The following is an 18,851-nucleotide window of genomic DNA, read 5'->3' on the forward strand; positions in this document are numbered from 1 at the left end:
GTGAACTTGGTAACACATGTGAGTGACCGACAGATGCGGTGTGATTATACATGACTTTGCAACAAGTTGGCTGTTTTATTTAATTCTTTATAATCATGCAGATACACCTTTTTCCCCATGCTCAATAGATAAAAACACAAATAGATCCCAGGGTTTTTAATGTAAAGGCAAAATACTGGCTTAAACAGAATCACACTTGTAATCACTCATCATGAAGACCCCCCCCCCCCCACACACACACACACACTTATTTACAGAAAGCTTCCAGTTCAAAGAATCAATGAAATGCACACACACACATACCATTGGTTGTAAATTGTGAGATACCGTAAATGATTCCACTCCTCATCTGTTTGTTTCTTTTAACCATTATATGCTTTTTTGTAACAATGAATGTCTAAGATCCAAAGCCTAACCAGGGACAAGGGTCGCAAATTAGCTTTAGCTCGAAACCCAGTATGCTGTGCAACTGTTTTCATGTTTTTGTAACCTGTAACATTGATTTTCTGCATTGCCCCTGACAAATAAACCGATAAATTAAAAAATAACCTGTTTCCGGTGATCCAACCTGTTCTCATCAGCAGCTGTAGTTGTGTATAAAGCTGTGATCTTTTATGTTGTGGAAAATTCCCTAACTGTAATTTGGTGGCTCTGTGGGTGGTGACAAGCGATGATCAGTGGGGAACTCCGGTGATGGGAAGCTGCATTGTTTTATATGAGTTTCTGCATGAATCTGTGACGTTCCGGTAGAGCTGTAATGGTAATCCTAACATCATCAAGGTTTTTTGCCCATTCATTTGTAGCAAAGAGGTTTCAAAATAGCTGGCTTCTATGTAGTTCTGCTCATTCAATCTGTCGTACAGTGTACAAAGGCGAGACAAGTGGCTAAACTGAAAGCATGTGTATTTTTTTTGTAGGTTTAGAAAAATTCAAAACTCAAACCTGAGAACCTTAACCCTAAAATGGAGTACAAGTTCCAGAATTTTGCGCTAGAGCATGTAGTGTGGTTGACAGTGACAATGGTGCAATTTCTTGTGTGGGATTGCAAGTTATTAAGTTTAATTTTGGCTTGACTTCACAAGCCTGGCACCTCAGTTAATCATCTAGACCAGTGATTCTCAACCTTTTTCATATCAAGGACCCTAATTTCGTCCACATTAGGGCCACGGACCCCCATTTGATAAGATTTTGTCCATCAAACCCAAAGCTGAGAATATTTTTATTGTTAGATATGATTTTGTCCAGAATTCCATGACTGTCTGTATTGTAGGTAGAGAGATAACAGAGAAACTATGATCAAAACTGTCATTCTTCTACATTCTCTAATTGTGTTCACTTCTTGTAAATGAAATAATGCTGAAGTTTAACAATTCATCAGTTTGCTGGGGACCCCCTGGAAGCCCCTCACGGACCCCTGGTGGTCCCCGGACCCCACGTTGAGAACCACTGATCTAGACTCCACACAGCATATAACATATACACTGCTCTACATGTGAAGATTTGTAATGATTTTCATGTAAACTAACTCTTTTCACCATCCTTTAAGTAGGACACTGAGAGGGCACAGGTCTCCTGTGATCATGTGATAGGTTGGGATGGGTGGTGGGTATTGTAGTAGTTGCCATGGGAACATCAGTGCTGGATGGTGAAAAAGCTTATTTCTTAATATGGAAATTGAAAGATTCATATTCAATGCGGTGCAACACACAAAAATATTCCAAGCCCTATGATTGCATGGTATTCTGTGTTTGTCTCAGTTTAATTTTTAAACTCAGATTTTGTGATTCCATCTTCAGTCTCTGCAAAAATAATAAACAATAGTGCCTTAGGTCTCATAATGAAGGCCCAGTTTGAGGGTGCACCTTGTAAGGAAATAATTGCCTGATCAACTTCAGCTGTCTTAATTGCCACTCTATTGTCCGTTTCCGTGAAGGTTATGGAAAAGTTATGGGTCAAGTGTGAATGAGAGCTGGACTCAAAAGTTGTAGGGTTGGAAATCAATCAATAGCCTACATCTGATCTTCAACAGATGAAGCACACACAAGTTATACATTTAATTGAATTTTGATTTGGATCAGAATTCTGGCATGATGAGAAATAATAGGCACCTGTCAGGGATGCTTAGACATGACAAAATCAGTAACCTCCTTAATTTGTATTATGATAATAATAGTAAAGATAAGTGCCATTGATGTTTTCAACTCTGCGTGCTTCTCCGTGAGATTTGTGTGAACCTGCTACTTTTGCTGGAAAAGCTTAATTGGCGGTTACGTGCATCAAGTGTGAAAGTGACAGATTTGTGAAAGTACTTGAAAGTCAGCATTAATGTCAACCTAGGCAATTTAAAGAGCAGCATCACTCATTTTAGGAAATCCTAGAAATCCAAGTTCACTAAATCAAAAAAAGAGGTGTTCTTTGGGCATATGATTACTTAAATTCAGTGATACTCCTGTTTGGCAGGTCAACCCTATTCAGAAGAGAAAGTTGTTTTGCACAACTGTATGATTGAAGAACCTACAGTAATGACTGTTTTCTGTTTCTCTGTCCCTCCTCCTCACCCTCTCAGAGGCTAGTGGGGCTCCTCTCTCCCCCAGGGATGGTGCCACGTGACAGGGAGGCCGTAGAGCCATAGCCCCACCGCCACCGACCCATCCTCTGGACCTCAGGCTGCTCGGGCCACCGTCGATCTCGGCCCCCCCCCCTCCCTCCCGACCACCCAACTTCTTCCCGTCATCATTGCTCTGAGCCCAGGACGAGGCCACAACAGCCCCCACATGACTCACCCTCTGGAGCCCTAGATCAAGTAGGTACAGAATGTCAAAGCGGATTTGTGTGTCCTGCGTTGTGTCTCAGGGCCGGGCTGTTAGGCTAACTTTATGTCGCCTAACCCCCGACCCTTTGCTGTTGCTTTCCCTGCAACTTCAGCTGATTCTCTGCAGACTCCGTGTCACTCTCGTTTGACCCTCCGCTCAGAAAAAGAGCGGAGGGTCATTATGGGATGCGTGTATTCTCACCACTGCGGAAGGTGCGCGAATGGAAGTGTCTGAAAACAACTCCGCTTGTGTCATTGACATTTCATCAAACTGTGAAGTCCCACAGGAGCGGTGGTAAAAAAAAAAAAAAAATCCTGCCGCTGCTGAATGAATGTAGCGGAAACACTGAATCAGAGGATCTGAGAGTCCTGCCAAGAACATATTTACCGAGCAGATCCTTAATAAAGTCAGGGGCCAGTCTGTTAATGGATTTAAAAAACAAACTATTAATGAATCTTTTAGAATCTATTCTAAAATTAACTGGTTACCAACATAGGTGCTTGGAAACAGGAGTGTTGGGTGCTCTCTTCCTGGTTCTAATTAAAACTCGTTGTAGCTGTGCTATAGTCTGGAAGTTCTGAGAGAAGGGCTTGATAGTAGACAAGTTAGTGATAAAAGTGTGCATTAATTTCTCTATATCATCATGGGTGAGAAAAGGCCTTACTTTGGTCATATTTTTCAGGTGACAAAAGGCAGTTGTAGTTACATTTCTGATATGTGCTTCAAAGCTTACGTCACTATCACTAAGATAACCCCCCAAGTTCTGAGCATTCTCCCAAGCATGAGATTTCAATAGTAACTAAACCCCAAACCGAAATATGTGGTGAAGCCTGACACCTAATGGTGAAAAGTAGGGTACTGAACTGGCCATCTGCTACTGGCTGCTCTTTGTCCCAGGTGATGTCACCACCTGTTGTACTCTATAGAAGGTGACATCACCTGGCACAAAGAGCAGCCAATAGCAGATGACCAGTTCAGTACCCTACTTTTCACCATATAGTTCATAGGACACAGATCATCCGGCATGATTGAGACATACAGAAATCAATGTTGTGTTTGCAAATGATGAAATGAAGCAATTGAATTCAACATAAATTGTTTGGAACTTGTTGGGCAGCATTTAGGATCAGGTCCACTACAGTGTGAACAGCGAACTACTTTACAGTATTCTGTGAAAAGTCATTGTTACCAGCTTCATTTATATGTGTGGCTTGTTTTCCATTGCTGGCTAATTGCGTCTGAGTTTCTTCTCCATCTCTCACTCACGCGCACACATGCACACAAGCTAGTCTTCTGCTTACATACTTCCTTCATACTGTTTCTTCTTTACATACAGTATACACTTGAGATTAAAATGAAAGAATATTTTGAAAAATCTTGCTGGGCAGGAACAAATCTTAATGGGCAGGCTGCCCAGGCAAAGCCTAGAAACACTGAACGGTACCGAAAACAATTCCCTGACTCTAGTGGGATAGCAAGCTAACACTGCAAGAAATACATACCTTATCCATGGCTAGCCTGCTAATGGCAGTGCTGGCAGGAGTGCAGTCATTGGCCTGGGTGCTGACAGAGTGCTTAGTTCTGTCAGAAAAAAGGTGTAGGTAGCTTGGGTTGGCCAGTTGCAGCCTCTGGAGGACAAAAATGTAGCTCCAACCCAGTGGCAATGGGCATGCTAGGGAAGAGCTGCCAGCTAATTCAGTACTATGACAGAGTACCGTATTTCCTCTAATATTGGCCCGGGCCTTTATTTACCTCAGCTGCAGAGGGTACCAGGCCTTTATTGGAAGCAGGCTTATATTAGAGACAGGCCTTTATTTCTGATTCCCTCTGTTTGATAAATATATTTGCTCATATTTTAGTACGAAGCCTCCTTGTTTTCTGATCTGTTTCTGTTGGGGTTCGTTAGGTAGCCGTTTTTTTGTTACTGCAATGCATTACCGATAATTACGGTCCAGAGACTTCCGCCAGGCACCAGGAGTTTACCAGTATCCACCGTTGTTTTTAGCTGCGACCAGCAGCTCTATAGCTCACTCTGTTGGTCGGGCGGTCGGTTGGTTGGTCCACAAAAATTCCCCCACCCTTTGGCGGCCTATATCCGCACAGTGTGTGTACGTGGTCACAGCTATTGCGAATTCACGCTTGTTTCGTTTGTTTTTTTCCCCGGCCTGTATATGGAGCCGGCCTTTATTTGTTCGTGTCGACCACGCCCCCGGCCATTATCGGAGACCCGGCTTTTAATTGACTACCGGCCATTATTAGAGGAAATACGGTAATAGTCTGTCCCTTGACTTGACCTGTAACTGCAAATTATCTGTTACCGTTTCCTTGGGCCCTTGAAGCAGGTTAAAGGGTAATACCGGTGTTTTTTTAAGCTTGTGCCCATCGTCTAGGTTGCTCCTCTCCTTTACATTATTCCTGGTGGTGGCACACTGTCTGCATAGTGAGCAGAGATATCAGAGCTTATTTCTCTACCTTCAGAGGAAGCCGTTTGCTGCCATTCCTTCTGGTACAGTATGAAAACTAACTTCCACAGAGTTGGAAATTGCCCAAACTAGATAATCCATCGCGGTAAACGTGAAGCCTTAATTTGCTTTTGCCAGAGTTTGTTCTATCATCTTTTCGTCGTGCCTGAATTGAGTGCGTTCACATCAGCGTGCGTTATCTTACGCTCAGCTTACTGTCAATCATCGGACACCCACAGGAAGAACTGGAAGTCTCCGCCAGGAAATGATCTATGTATGAATTCTAAAATAGAGTGGTCTTCACCTTCACTTTTGTCCCAACGCCACCTCCTCCACACTGTTCCTATGCTACGCAAGGTGACAATATGGATCGAGTCGAAAATGACCCGATCTGCTTTTTCCACTACCTTCTGTGTGTAAAAAAAAAAAAAATGAGCAGAATCTTAGTAGTAAGCACACGCAGAGCCCTCGTCAGCATTGCTGTCGCCATGGGAATGTGAAATATGACCCGGCCTGCGTTTACTGGCATCATTGTGTCTAACCTGAATGCAGTGAAATTTATCCTATCACCTCTTTTTGGCAACATGTTGTTGGGTAGATGTGGAGCACAGAGCATCTTACAACTAGCTATCGTTTCAGTAGCATCAAGTGCTCTTCTCAGGACCGTCAAGTGCTCTTTATATTAGAGCAGGATTAATTATCCATATAAAGATGATGGCATTCTCCCGCACTCTGGAAGGCTTCAGACCCCTTCCGCTGTTTTTAGTTTGTATGTTTCTGTATATTAGAGCAAACATTATTCACCTCCAGGCTTTTTTCACATTCACTCATCAACAGTAAATGGGTTGAAATGTTATTTTCACCCAAAAGAATGAACTGGAACAGACCTGATGCTGATGCACAGTATATGTTGGGTTAAGGGGTCAAAGTTAGAATTAGGTTTAGGTTATGGTAAGGGTTAATGTTAATTTAGGATTAGGGCGTAGGTTTTGGGTTAAGTTTAACTTGCACATAGGTGTTGATAAACTGGGTGGGTATTAGATATGTAACGCTTAGCTAACATGTTGATATTGCTGAGAATCAGGCATGTGGCTCTGTGGCGGTAATCACAGCCTGAGTAAATTCATGAATAAATTCAAATTACCGAGCTGCAGATTTTGCGCATCACAATGCTGTTGCCAACAATCATGATATTGCTTTATAATAAGTATTGTGGGCTACATGACAGCTTTGACTCCATATGACGGTTAAAGTGTGCTGCAGCTATCCTTGGAATTTTCCCTCTTGGTCCAAAAGGTCTTGTCTGAACACAGTCTATTGTCTGTGAAGAACAAATTGGTTCTTTTTGGAGGACAATGGGTTGCCCAGCCTTCTTAAATTTGTTTTCTTGATTTTTGTAGTAGCACAAGCTGGATTCAATGTGTTTCTCAGTACAGCCCGCTAGACTGCTGAGTGCCCGGGGAGCCCCGAACAAACTAGCTCATCCTCAAGTCTTCTTGTTTCCATCAGGTGCTTGTATATTCTGCGTCTCCAGGAGCCACTGAAATTGAGGATAAATGTCAGCAATACAAATCCAATCATCATTCGTCTCCCGATCACTGTGCTTGTCCTTCACAAACATTCCTCTGTGTGTCACCTTTACTTTTGACCTGAAAGTAAGAGGGAAAACACACAGAGTGAAAGTTGGCGGGCGGCTCCAAACTCATTTTTTGACCACAGTCCTAAAAACACAATTCCAGTTGTCTCGAAGTGCAAGTGAACAATCCTGGATAAAAAATTCAGCAGCACTTTTCTTTCTCATTTGCGTGGTCATGTGTAACATTGTAATATTGTGTAAGATATTTCTTAAGTCCATAACTAATGACAAATCTCATGTGATCCCACAAGATCTATAGTCTGCTCACTTTTGGGCAGAATATTTGATCAGACCTAGTTATTCACCTACATGTGTCCATAAATTGATGTGGGAAATTAAAAAAAAAAAGTAAGAAATACAACATTCGGTCTAGAAAATATTGTATTTTATGCAGTTGTTTATTCACTGTAAATGTGCACTGATATTATATACTGTTTTCATTGTGCCGTGTAGGACTTAGTGTACAGACTATAGTAACAAGAAGCACATGCAGAGCTTCTTTAGTCCTTGTTCAACTCCAAGACTAATGAGGTCCTCAGAGGGAGCGATATTTTATATGTGAATTGATGTAGTCAGTAATTTTCAAGACCGAATCAAGAAGCATCAAGGAGAGATATACAGTAGATGCAAATTACTGTTAAATCTATCCATACCTGTTTTTTTATGAAATAATTAAGCTGACATAGTCATTTTTTTGTACCGATACCATAGATCCTACCTAATTAATCATTCTCAATGAATATCCTTACAATATTTTTAAGTGTTTTAAGTACTTTGCTTTATTAAAATTAACTATCATTCATTAATTATTTAGCATTTCAGAGCTCATGCTTTGCTGACATATGGGCTTGCAAGCCAGCACTTTGTTACTAGGTAACTGTAGACCAGAGTGCATCCACTGCCATGCATTGACTTCTATTAGGGGAAGGAAGCCAGTTTGACAGTATTCGTGCAACTAACTATATAATAACTATATTCTATATAACCATAATATGTTATATTATAGTTATATAGTATAGAATATAATAATAGTTCATTATATTCACAAATGGGCACTCCAGATGATGCAGTATCAGTGTGGTATAATTACAGACCTTGAAAAATGAAACCTTAAAATCTTTTTTCCTACCCCAAAACAGTAACCAGCTGACTGTAATTACACAGCTAAATAGCCGGCAGCCGGCGCAATTTGAGAACTCTGGACATCTTTATGATATTCCAGTTATTTCCTGTGTTTTGAAACATTGGTTTGTTTGCACAATGTAACATTGGACAATATTAAAACAAGTGAAACGATTTATGTAGGTGGGATAAAAAAAACAATAAAACTAAGGGCCCATACAGGGTGTTTAGAAGAGCAAAACAGACTATTTTGAAAAGGTTGCGAAATATTACTTTTTCATAAGCATGCCACAAGACGTGACCGAGACATTAGCTGACTACCCTCCTGTCTTATTTAAAGCTGTCAATGAATGACTCAATGTCTTCCAATCAATAGGCACTGCAGAACGCATAACTGGCTGAATTTGCAGGACTCCAGACTTCACTGTCTTCACCACAAGCTGCTGAGGCAAACTTAATGGCCTCTCAATTTAATTTTAAAGAGGGCCCATTAGTCCAGGCCAAATGAATAGTTTAGAGAGGCAGGAAAGATGTCTTTTCTCTGAGCGGCCTTAGTGCTAATGAAATGCTCTGTATGTGTGTGTGAGAGAGAGATAGTTACACACACACACACACACACACACACTCACACCTGCCTTCTTCCCCTGTGTCGCGGGCTCTGAGACTTGCGGCCCCGGACCGACTGCTCAGCTCTGACTCGGCCTCCCGTGGCAATTCACGGGTTGAAATGAGGACATACACAAACACACCATTATACAGAGAGACCAATGGAATATACAAAGTTCAATAAATTATGAATATTAATATGGAATCATAGGGCAGATGGCAATCTAGGAGTCATGAAGCCAGCTTGTTACAGCTCACCATCCAGGTCCAGGACAAACTGCAGTGCTATTGTACACTTGTGAATGAAACATTTCACATGAATTTGCAATCGGTAATCGTCAATGGACGCTTTCATTGAAAATTACTTACTGTTCTGCAGTTCTCAGTAAATGCAAAGGCAGACCACTATGGAGGCAGAACGAAGTATGTGATGCAAGCAAGCCTATGAATTCATGTTCTCCAAGGAGAGAGAATGCACTATGTATGAAAACAATGCATACCTATCTGTCAGTCTGAAGCCAAATGCATATAGCAGGATCATATGAGGCGCATCTGATTTTGCAGTCTCTTTCCAAAGATTAGATCGTTGTAAACCCAGTAGAACGTTTATTTTGAAGAATAAGAATGCTACAGTTTTGAATTTATTATGTTTGAGGACACATTATTTACGTTATGAAAAATCTGGTATTTGGACATTCATTTGTCAAGTAAGACTCTTAACATTTAACGTTTTGCTCCGCCAAAATCCAGAGAAAAGATTTAAGAAAAAATTTGATGGTTGGATTATGAGAGAAAAGCCTCAAGCAGTGAAAAATAAATCAATGCAATGCAATGCGAAAACCCTTTCTGCAGAACTAATTTTGTGCAATCCTCAGTTCATATCAAATTGCAATATATCTTGTTTTTTTTCCCATTTGCCAAGTTAAATTCAGTTGCCCAATCCTAATTTCCATTTTCCAAATTAAATTCATAATTTATTGTATTTATTATTGGAGGTCCTGAGCTTTCTGGCAACAGTGGCTGTAAACATATGGTTGCGTTGCTAATTGTACAACAACTCAACAGAACTCAATAGGCATGTTTAAATTCCATACTGTTTTTGACTGGGAACTAATCATTCCCCCCCCAGATACATCTGATCAATAAAGATAATGTCAGCTTGTTAGCTAGCTAACCATAGTATCTGGTCAGCTAACCATCACTGTCTTGTGGTAAACACTTCTGATTTGTGCCTTTACTAATGTATCTAATAGAAGCTATCACTGGTAGTGGCTAGTACTCGCATCTTAATATTAACATTGGTTGCTTTGCTTAATTAGTCTGCGGTCTGGCTAGCTAACAAAGCCAAAAAACAACTGTTTATGCAGGCTAATTGAGCTGACTCTTGTCTAATAACAACTCTGAGTGTTTTGGAGTAGAGACTAGGGCTAAAGACAAGACAGTTTACTGTGTCCCAGTAATCTAAATTTGGAAACAAATTATCTTAACAGACTATTCACTTTTATAAGATTACTGAATTAGCCTTCACCCACACCACAATCTTTTTGAAATATCTCTCCATGATGGTGCCAGATGTGGTTGCTAGGAGATTTGTGACGCAACCGCAAAGCCTCTAGACACTACCTTATCCAACTCTGAAAACAGTAGGCTGACTTACAATAAGGAGACAATTTGTAAAATAACTACTTTTTGGTCTCCCCAAATAGGCAGAGTATGAATTATTAACTTATTCATACTTTCATAGTATGAATTGTGATTTTCACAGAATGTGCTTAACCGGCGCTGGTAGATCTCCCCAGCCTATTCAAGTAAAATGTGTAAAATGACTTTCTGCCAAGAAAGGTTGCCCACCCCTGGTCCACGTTTCCTTCATTTATCAAGGTTTCCGGCACAGGAATGCTAATCTTTTATCACTTGACCACTCTTACTGTATCTCTGCTGTAACATATCCCACACACTGACACTTACAGAGTTTTACATTTTGCATGTTTTGTAAGTATAACTTGCCTCATAGATCTCATGGGGGTTCCCACTTAGTTTCCAGCTCCTTTCCTTGTTACATAGTTGTTGAAGAGAATAGTGGCTATGCACAGTACTCCACTTACTATGCACAGGTTTTTACATGTATTCCATACTCTAAGGAGGCTGACTGTAGCGGGGCCTGTAGAGCTTTATGCAGTCCAAGGTCATTTCCTACTCTTGGTAAACATCCTGGATGAGGGTGTACACGCAGATGGTGGGAAACAATGGACTGGGACTGAGACAAGAGGAGGCAGAGACTGAACGGGCTATTTACTAGAGATGGGGACTCTAGTCAAATGATTTGTACTTGAGTCTGACTCAATCAATGGCACAAGACTTGCTTGGTACATGAGAATTATACTTTTATCTAATTGATATGCTGAATCTGATACTGTATATATTGATTGATATTTTCCTTGCACTTGCATTTTTTCTGAGCCATGTTGCATACTCGTGGATACAGTTGTAGGTCGATTCTCTATTCTAATTGGACATGTGCTTATAAATCTGATCTGAGACAGTGACCCCCCCTCCCCCCCTTCAAACAAAAAAAACAAAACAACTTAGTAACTAGGGCTGGGCGATATGGTTGAAATCAGTATCATGATAATCATAAGGATTTTTCTCAATATCGATATATATCATGATATGGTTCATGTATGTAAAATCACGTTAAATAATCAAATTAATGTTCATCTCATTGAACCGAATGGTAATGTTAGGTGTGATGTCAAACAAAACAGAAATTTTCAAATAATATTCCTACCATACCTCATTTTATGAGAGTTTTTAAATAAAATTTGCTTGTCATCATCAATTCAGACAGCAGAAATGTGTGTCACGATATCAAAATATCTTCATATCATCACAATATGATTCCACTGAAAGACGATAAATGATAATATTGAATTATAGCCCAGCCCTATTAGTAACTAACTTAGAAGCATGTTTACCATCTTGTTAAAGTCAACTTTAACTTATTGCAGTGGCACAATTGTTCCTATAGGTTATAGAGTGGGTTAGCTTAGTTGAAGATCTGGTAACATTCACTGTCAAACCTAATGACTATATGACTCTGGGTATGGAACAATCAATTCTGATCCTTGGTTCACCTAAGGGGAATAGATCGGGTGCTAGAACGCGCTCTGTGGCTCATTGCGGAGAATGGGCTAGATCGTCCAAGATAGAGTTCAGCTTGGCCCTCGTCTTCCGCCACTGTCTCATGACCGTCAAATCATCTGTTGTATATTTCGAAGGACCTACGTGTTCTTGAGCACGGCATACTCTGGCCTCTCTTCTACAATGTGTCCATGTCAACATTCATTGCGCTGCCAGGAGAAGTGTCACGCCAGAGAAGCCGCCGCAGTGTCAGGCGGATGCGCACGTAATAAAGTGATGGACAGCTGCTTGAAATGTGAACCAACATGTGCGAGTGATTTGCTGTGTATGAATATGGGTCAGGGGAATATGGTGAGAGAGGTGACAATCCATGAGTATAAGCACATTTGAAGTGTTCTATGAAGGATTTAGTGGACTTAGTTGGTTTGTTAGTTTTTTAAGTTTCATTTAGTGTATCTCCATCATACTTGGGATTGCCCTTTTTCTGTTTTGTCCTCTTTTGCACTTTTGATTTTACACTGAGTTGATAGCATTTAGTCTTGAAGGCATACTTACATGCATGATTTCAAGAAAGTTCTTCATTGTAGTGACCTCACTGTATTGCTTGCATAGTGGAGTGTGCCATATCTTCTCATGTTATTCGGACAGATTGCTTTAGACGTTTCTGTGAGTACGTCCTGAAATGAGTTGTTTCCGCTGTAGATGCTGAGGACCTCTGCTGACATATTTATCTATGCCAAAACTTGATGCCAACTTTGACCAGTTTGTCCTGTGCTGGGTGAATGGGCATTGAGATTGTAGTACAACAGTGTACCAGGGTACTACCATGCGTACTACAGGAATGCCTGGTATGGAAAGTCATAGCATGGCTGGTCTAATGTGTAGGTTAGCCGCTGAGGTTTAATAGTTTCACTAAGGAGCAGAAGCCCATAGGGAAACAGCTTGTTTCCATATTGGAGTTTGGAGTTCTTTGCTCGTAAAGCGCCGGCTTTGTGGTCGGCACCCTACTGTCTTCGAGATGTCTCACCTCATTTACAGCATAATTTAACCAACGCATAAGTGTGAACCGACACATTTCTCTAACTAAAGTTTACACTCAGGCCTAGCAAGCAAAGCATTAAAGCCTCGGGCAACTTCGCGCTGGGCAACTTCGCACGTTGCCGGCTCCAAATGGCAGGAAGAGGTAACTGTTTGAAAAACGTTGTAATCATGTAAGATGACGTCGGTGAACTGCACACTCGTGTTTCTGTGGCCGGTCTGGGATGCTTTATACCAAAGGATACCAAAGGGACGATGCTTTCTTCTGTTGCCCAAAATTTCCCACATCAGGATTTACTCTAGGCCCCACCGTTACATCTGTGTCCTTGAATATCAAATGTCTTGCTAGAATTTGTTTAGTCTGTCTCCTTGCAACAGACACTTTATTACTGTTTGCACTGAACATTGCTGGAGCGCCACTAGTAAAACCACTACCTGCTATTCTGCATGTTGCACCTGTATTTCCCAAGTGCAAGTTTTTCCTCACAGTCCAAGTGGAAAAAATCCTGATTTCTGATTCATTATTTAGAATTATAAAAAAAAAAATCATGAAAGAACCCAGACCATTTCTAATTTAGACAATTTGGTCTGTTTTTTGAAAGACACTGTTCACTCTTGACCGCCTAGCCAAAACCCACTAGTCTCTCAGTGGGAACCTTCTTCATATGCTGTCTGATGAATGCAGTGTAGTTAAATCATGCATACAGGCTAATATTTGGTTTTGAAAAATATCAAAAAAACAAACTGCAACAGCTTCCGTCATCGTGCTCTGTACAAACTGAAGTGAACTGAGGTGATCGTGAAATGAAGCGATTTGCTTGAATGCCCAATTACAGCCTGTATATGGATGGCTTGCTCTTCTTCAATTTTAAATAATCATCAGCATGATAATTGCAGTGATTTAGACTCAGAAAGGTATCATATTCAGCCAGACACGATGCAGATTACCGCCTTTTGGATTTGTGGAGAAACATTAGGCTTCAGTGACGCAACTGGGTAGATGTCTGTGCGCAGTAATTTATCAATAGTAGAGTAATGGCAGATTCAATTTCGGCCATTGATTGAATTGTGAGTGAATAGACCCTAACCCCTGGCCTCATGTGGCAGCCACATGTGGACAGCAGCTTCCAACAGCAGAAGAAATCTCCTCAGTCTCTTCAAAGCCAGACTTGAAAAGCCGCACAATTACTAACACTGACTGGATTATAGTCTAGCTGTATGCTAAATGGAGAGATTTCAAAATATATGATAGGATATTTGGGCAATTTTTGTGTTGCCGATCACCTGTCAAAATATCAGTATTTTCATTGTGATATGAAGTGAGAGTGAATCAGGTTCTTGTATGGTATTGTGTTGCGCTGTAGGCCTGTTTGAGAGGAGCTGTATACATTCTCTGGTCGTGTCCTATATTCCAGAGGGCGGGCCTTAGCAACAGTGACTGAGCAGCTTCTCATGGGCTGTACCAAGTGAGCCAGGCAGGGAGGGGTGGTCGTCTCGTGTGCACGGAGCAGCATGGTCAGTGTGGCGGCCTCACCTATAGGCACACACACACACACACACACACAGTCAATGCGATTCAGTTGAACAGCTTCATTGGTGTGGGTTTTTATCAGAAATAGTATTACCAAAATGTCCAGTTTATACATTCAGACCATATTGAGATGATGACTGATAATCACACTTATAGGGAAAGTTAACCGAGCACCATTATACTCCTCTGGTCATGGGATTCATGGAATTCTTATCATGGAATTCCCGAGAGGTGTATTCCAGACACGCAAAAGTCGTTTGATCAGTTCTCCGGGGGAAGTCAGGAAATATCATTTTCAGGTCGTGGAAGTGCTACTTAGTTATGGAAAGTCATGGGATTTTATATCCGAGCCACAGTGGGAAGCCCTGAGAAGCAGAATAATGAATGAAATCAAAGCTCATACATGTAATACTCAATGATGTCGCTCATGTGTATGTGTGTGTGTGTGTGTGTGTGTGTGTCGGTCCTTGTCTCTCTCTCTATTTCCCCATCCTCTCTTCTCCCGCAGTCGCTCTTTCCTCCCTCCTACCGTCTCGCACTCGTCCCTTTCTCCTTCCTTTTCCTCCCTACTCCCCCCCCCCCCCCCCAAGCTCTCCGCCCGGTGGTCTGTTCCTCCCCTCCTCCGAGCCATACATTGCTGCTGCTGCTGCTGCTGCTGCTGCTGCTGCTGCTGTGTGTGTGTATATGCGTGTGTGTGTGTGTGTGTATGCGAGGTGATCCGGACAGCCTGCGGAATGAGAGAGCGAAGGAAGAGAAAGCTCCGAGGAAAAAAGAAAGGCAGATCTAAGGATAGTGGGACGGCGAGCGGTGGGAATGGAGAGCCTGTCAAGGCGCTGGACTGCGTTTCTCCGAGGTCCGCTTCTCAGCTGTAGCGGCCGCTTCTTCTTCTTCTTCTTCTTCTTCTACTTTGGCCGCTGAAAGCTCGATCCTCCTTCCGTACGTCACGCGGAGAGGAGAGGGGAGGGGGGGTGGGGGCGGCGGGGGGGGGTGACATTAGGCCCGAGAGGCTGATCTGGTCTACAGGTGCGTGGATTGAACTTGTGTCTTTCCTCCTACTTTTTCTTTGTTTTTGTTTTTTTTGTTTTTTTTGACCTGTTGTTTACTCGTAAGGCCCGGCATGTACGAGTGTGTGTGTGTGTGTGTGTGACTAAGGCTGCGTTCACACCGCAACTAATCTAATTCTGTTGTTTTTTTTGTTTTTTTTCCGAATTGAGCATTAAAGCCTGCAGTGTGAACGAAGCCTAAGTGACCGTGTGGGTTTTTTTTTTTTTTTTTTTTTGTGTTGTGTAAAGAGTAGGAGAGGCTGGGCAGAGAGGCCCTCTGGCAACGTGTTTGTATGATACAGCTTTCTGTGTGTGTGTGTGTGTGTGTGAGAGAGAGAGAGAGAGAGAGAGCTCCATGTTTTGCCACGCTATCTGGCTGCTGTTGTAAATGCATGCTCTCTTGGCTGTGCTGTGTGTTTAGATTTTTTTCCTGCTCTTTACTCTATAAAGGGAGGGAAAGGACTGGATATTTGCTTTAGAAGGTTACTCATTTTATATGTTTGTGTCTGTGTGAGAGAAAGAGAGAGACACACACACACACACAGAAAAGACAATTTGGCTACCTTCCAGAGTGGTTAGTAGTAGTGAGTTGTCAGACTTACCTGCCACCAGCATTCGCCTGATAAGTGCACAGCTCACTTTTCCACGTGCGACCCGTGTGTGCCTGACGTCTCTCTCCCGTTTTAACCCTGTCCGTTCACCTCATGTTTTTGTCCCCCCCCCCCCCCCCCATGTAGTGTGCTGGCACCGTGTCATGTTTGGTTTGCGCTCAGCTCCTCTTGGGGGGGGGGGGGGGAGCCAATCATGTGGTCTCACAGGCAATGTCACATGGACCACATTCTTGTCATGTAAATCACCGCCTTGTTGTTTCCTATGACCGGACCATATTATGACCACGGAGCTCACTTTATATCAGCATTCTGCGCGTGGGTGTATAACGGCCTATGAAGCTCGTTATTTCTCAATAACACACCACGTATTTATCGTTCATCTCGTGATCAGAGGGGACATTTGCATCGATGGGATTCATGTGTGAACGTGTGACGTAGCCAGGCGCCGTTTGATTTCTCATGCACGGGACTGCTTGCGATTCACTCCTCGCATAGTAACAGTCTTTTGATACATTACCGAGGAGATTGCGCAGTGTAAACAGATGATGATCGAATGAGATCTGAGAAGTTGAAGTAGTCCAGTGTCGATACTCTGCTTTCTGTCAGTTGAGTGTAATGTGTCATTAAAGGTCTACTGAGATTCAAGTGATACTCCATAATAGTTTTGAAAGTAGTATCAGTGTCTGGGATAGAGTTAGTCTTAGGGTTGGGGTTGATCAATATTTTTAAAAGAAAGCTAAAAACTTATCTCTTCATTTTATCCTTTAACTAGCTCTGACTTTCCTGATACAGGCCTGAAACTCTTTTTTGCACTTTGCTTCGCTTTTCTTTTAAAATGTTATATTTTACTTGATTTTATGCATTCTGTGTACTCTATTTTTTAACGTTATTGTTATTATTATTATTTTTCAGTGGGTTTTATTTTCCATCTTACGTTACGCATTCCTCATTTTTATCTTATTTTTACTATTATTATCAAGTGGGTTTTATCCTCCATCTTATTTTACATTAATTATGGCATTCTATCCCTGTTTTTATGCTCATTCTATGTCTATTTTCATGTGAAGATGCATTCTATGTATTCTATTCTCATCTTTTTTTCTTATTTTCACTATTATTAGGCCTATCAAGTTTTATGTGAAGCACTCGGTGCATGTCATTTCTTTGTTGTAAAGCACTTTGAGCTGCATTTCTTGTATGAACGGTGCTAAACAAATAAAGTTTATATATATTATATATATTATTATAAATAGAGTTAGGGTTAGGGTTTCAAAAATTGGGTTAGGGTTGCAATAGTGCATAGAGGTGCAGCAAATGACACTTTGTTGAACTACTTTTTGTCACCTGATAGTTGAGTTTCAACACTGCACTATCCAAATGAAGTGTCAACGGAAAAGTGTTGCACCGCGGTCCCAGGCACAAAGCGCGGACAAATATCACTCCACAGCACTGAACAAAGCACAGCCGAACCGTTGTGCCACTGTAGCCTCACTCTTTATCAAACTTACCAAGGATTTTTTTTTTGGCGGAAAACGACACATTGTGTAGCTAATTCCACATAACGGAATCTTCCAGCAAATTCACCCCCCTCAGTCCAAGAGCGATAAACGAGAAAGATCGGGACACCTTGATTCTCGTTCCACAATAACAAGTCATAGCTTTATGTTTGTTTTCTTTATGGATGAACCTGCTGAACGTCGGTTGACGAAGCGCGTCTCTCTGCACTCGGATGTTGAGAGGTTAGAATGTGCAACGCAGCCTTTGGACGCATCCATCGTAGACCAGGAGACAGATATGGAAGACGGAAGGCAGGATGAAATGTGTCATCTTAATGGAATACTGTTGCCTCTCACCGTCCATCAGCTTATTATCTGCTGTCCCAAGAAAGCAGGATGTGTGTTGACAGTGACAGAGTTAACCGTAGCAAGTGCTAGACCAGAGCTCCAGCTTCTTTGCCAGGGTCTATGTGCTTCAGAGAGTGCAGGACACAGGCCATGGAAACAGGAGGCAGTACGTTTAAATGCACACGGATAATGCGATTATGGCTAATAAATCAGAGTTTAAGATGTTTACATGACTCGCCAATTCCTTTATATCTCGTTTACATGCTAATTACATGCAAAATTGTGGGTAGATTCTAAACCCGTTCCACCACTTTACACTTCAGTTGTCCCACCATCAGAAAATTCTACAGTTCTACAGAAAACTCCCATTTCATATCTGTCTGTTTTTGCCAGTTTTTATCGGCCTGTTCCAGTTGCAAAATGCTGCCCTCTTTACACTTTTGACCGTAGAGGATACTTTATGAATATTTATGTACACTGTGAAATCTAGCCACAAAGTCTGCCATTTGTCGTTGCTTTCCCCCTGCTGCTTCGGCTGATCCTCCGCAGACTCTCCGCGTCACTCTTGTTTGACCCTCCGCTCAGAAAAAGATTTTTTTTTTTTTGGTATTTTCACCGCCATGGACAGTACGCAAACTTAGAAGCAGAAATTTCGAAGTGTCTGAAAGCAACTCCGCTCGTGTGCTCCAATGATTTCAGTGTGATGTCGTCCAAATATGACTTGCTCTACACATATGGTGTTTATTAGCCACTTAACAGCTTTAACAAAATTGTCCCCAAAAATTTTATAAATGCCCCTTAAAATAAGCCCAAGGGAGCAAGATGCTGCTCTACACGGCACTATTGTTCTGTGCTTTAATATGCTTGTTTGCGGCCCAACCAGTTAGCTCGCCAGGTTTGTGCCATTCTCCATTGACCTGTCTCATCAACGAGCTGTTTTCACTACAAGGCCTGTTGCTGATGGCAGCCGCGTGCCAAACTTTGTTTCCCCTAAAAAAAAGAAA

The 18,851-nt window shown here is 41.7% G+C and overlaps 1 protein-coding gene across 1 annotated transcript in view; it reads left to right on the forward strand.

The window, feature by feature from the left end:
- The first annotated feature begins 2,748 nt into the window (after nucleotides 1-2,748).
- ncoa1 (nuclear receptor coactivator 1) overlaps nucleotides 2,749-18,851 on the forward strand; it is a 56,871-nt gene continuing 40,768 nt past the window's right edge. Inside the window, exon 1 of the mRNA XM_071544347.1 lies at nucleotides 2,749-2,803. The gene's annotated coding sequence lies outside the window, so the exon portion shown is untranslated. The remainder of the gene's footprint in view (nucleotides 2,804-18,851) is intronic.

This window comes from Centroberyx affinis, unplaced genomic scaffold, assembly GCF_046629955.1.
Source record: "Centroberyx affinis isolate AG114_WGS23_722 - 3 ecotype Tasmania unplaced genomic scaffold, CSIRO-AGI_Caff_v1 ptg004541l_1, whole genome shotgun sequence".
Taxonomy (NCBI): domain Eukaryota; kingdom Metazoa; phylum Chordata; class Actinopteri; order Beryciformes; family Berycidae; genus Centroberyx; species Centroberyx affinis.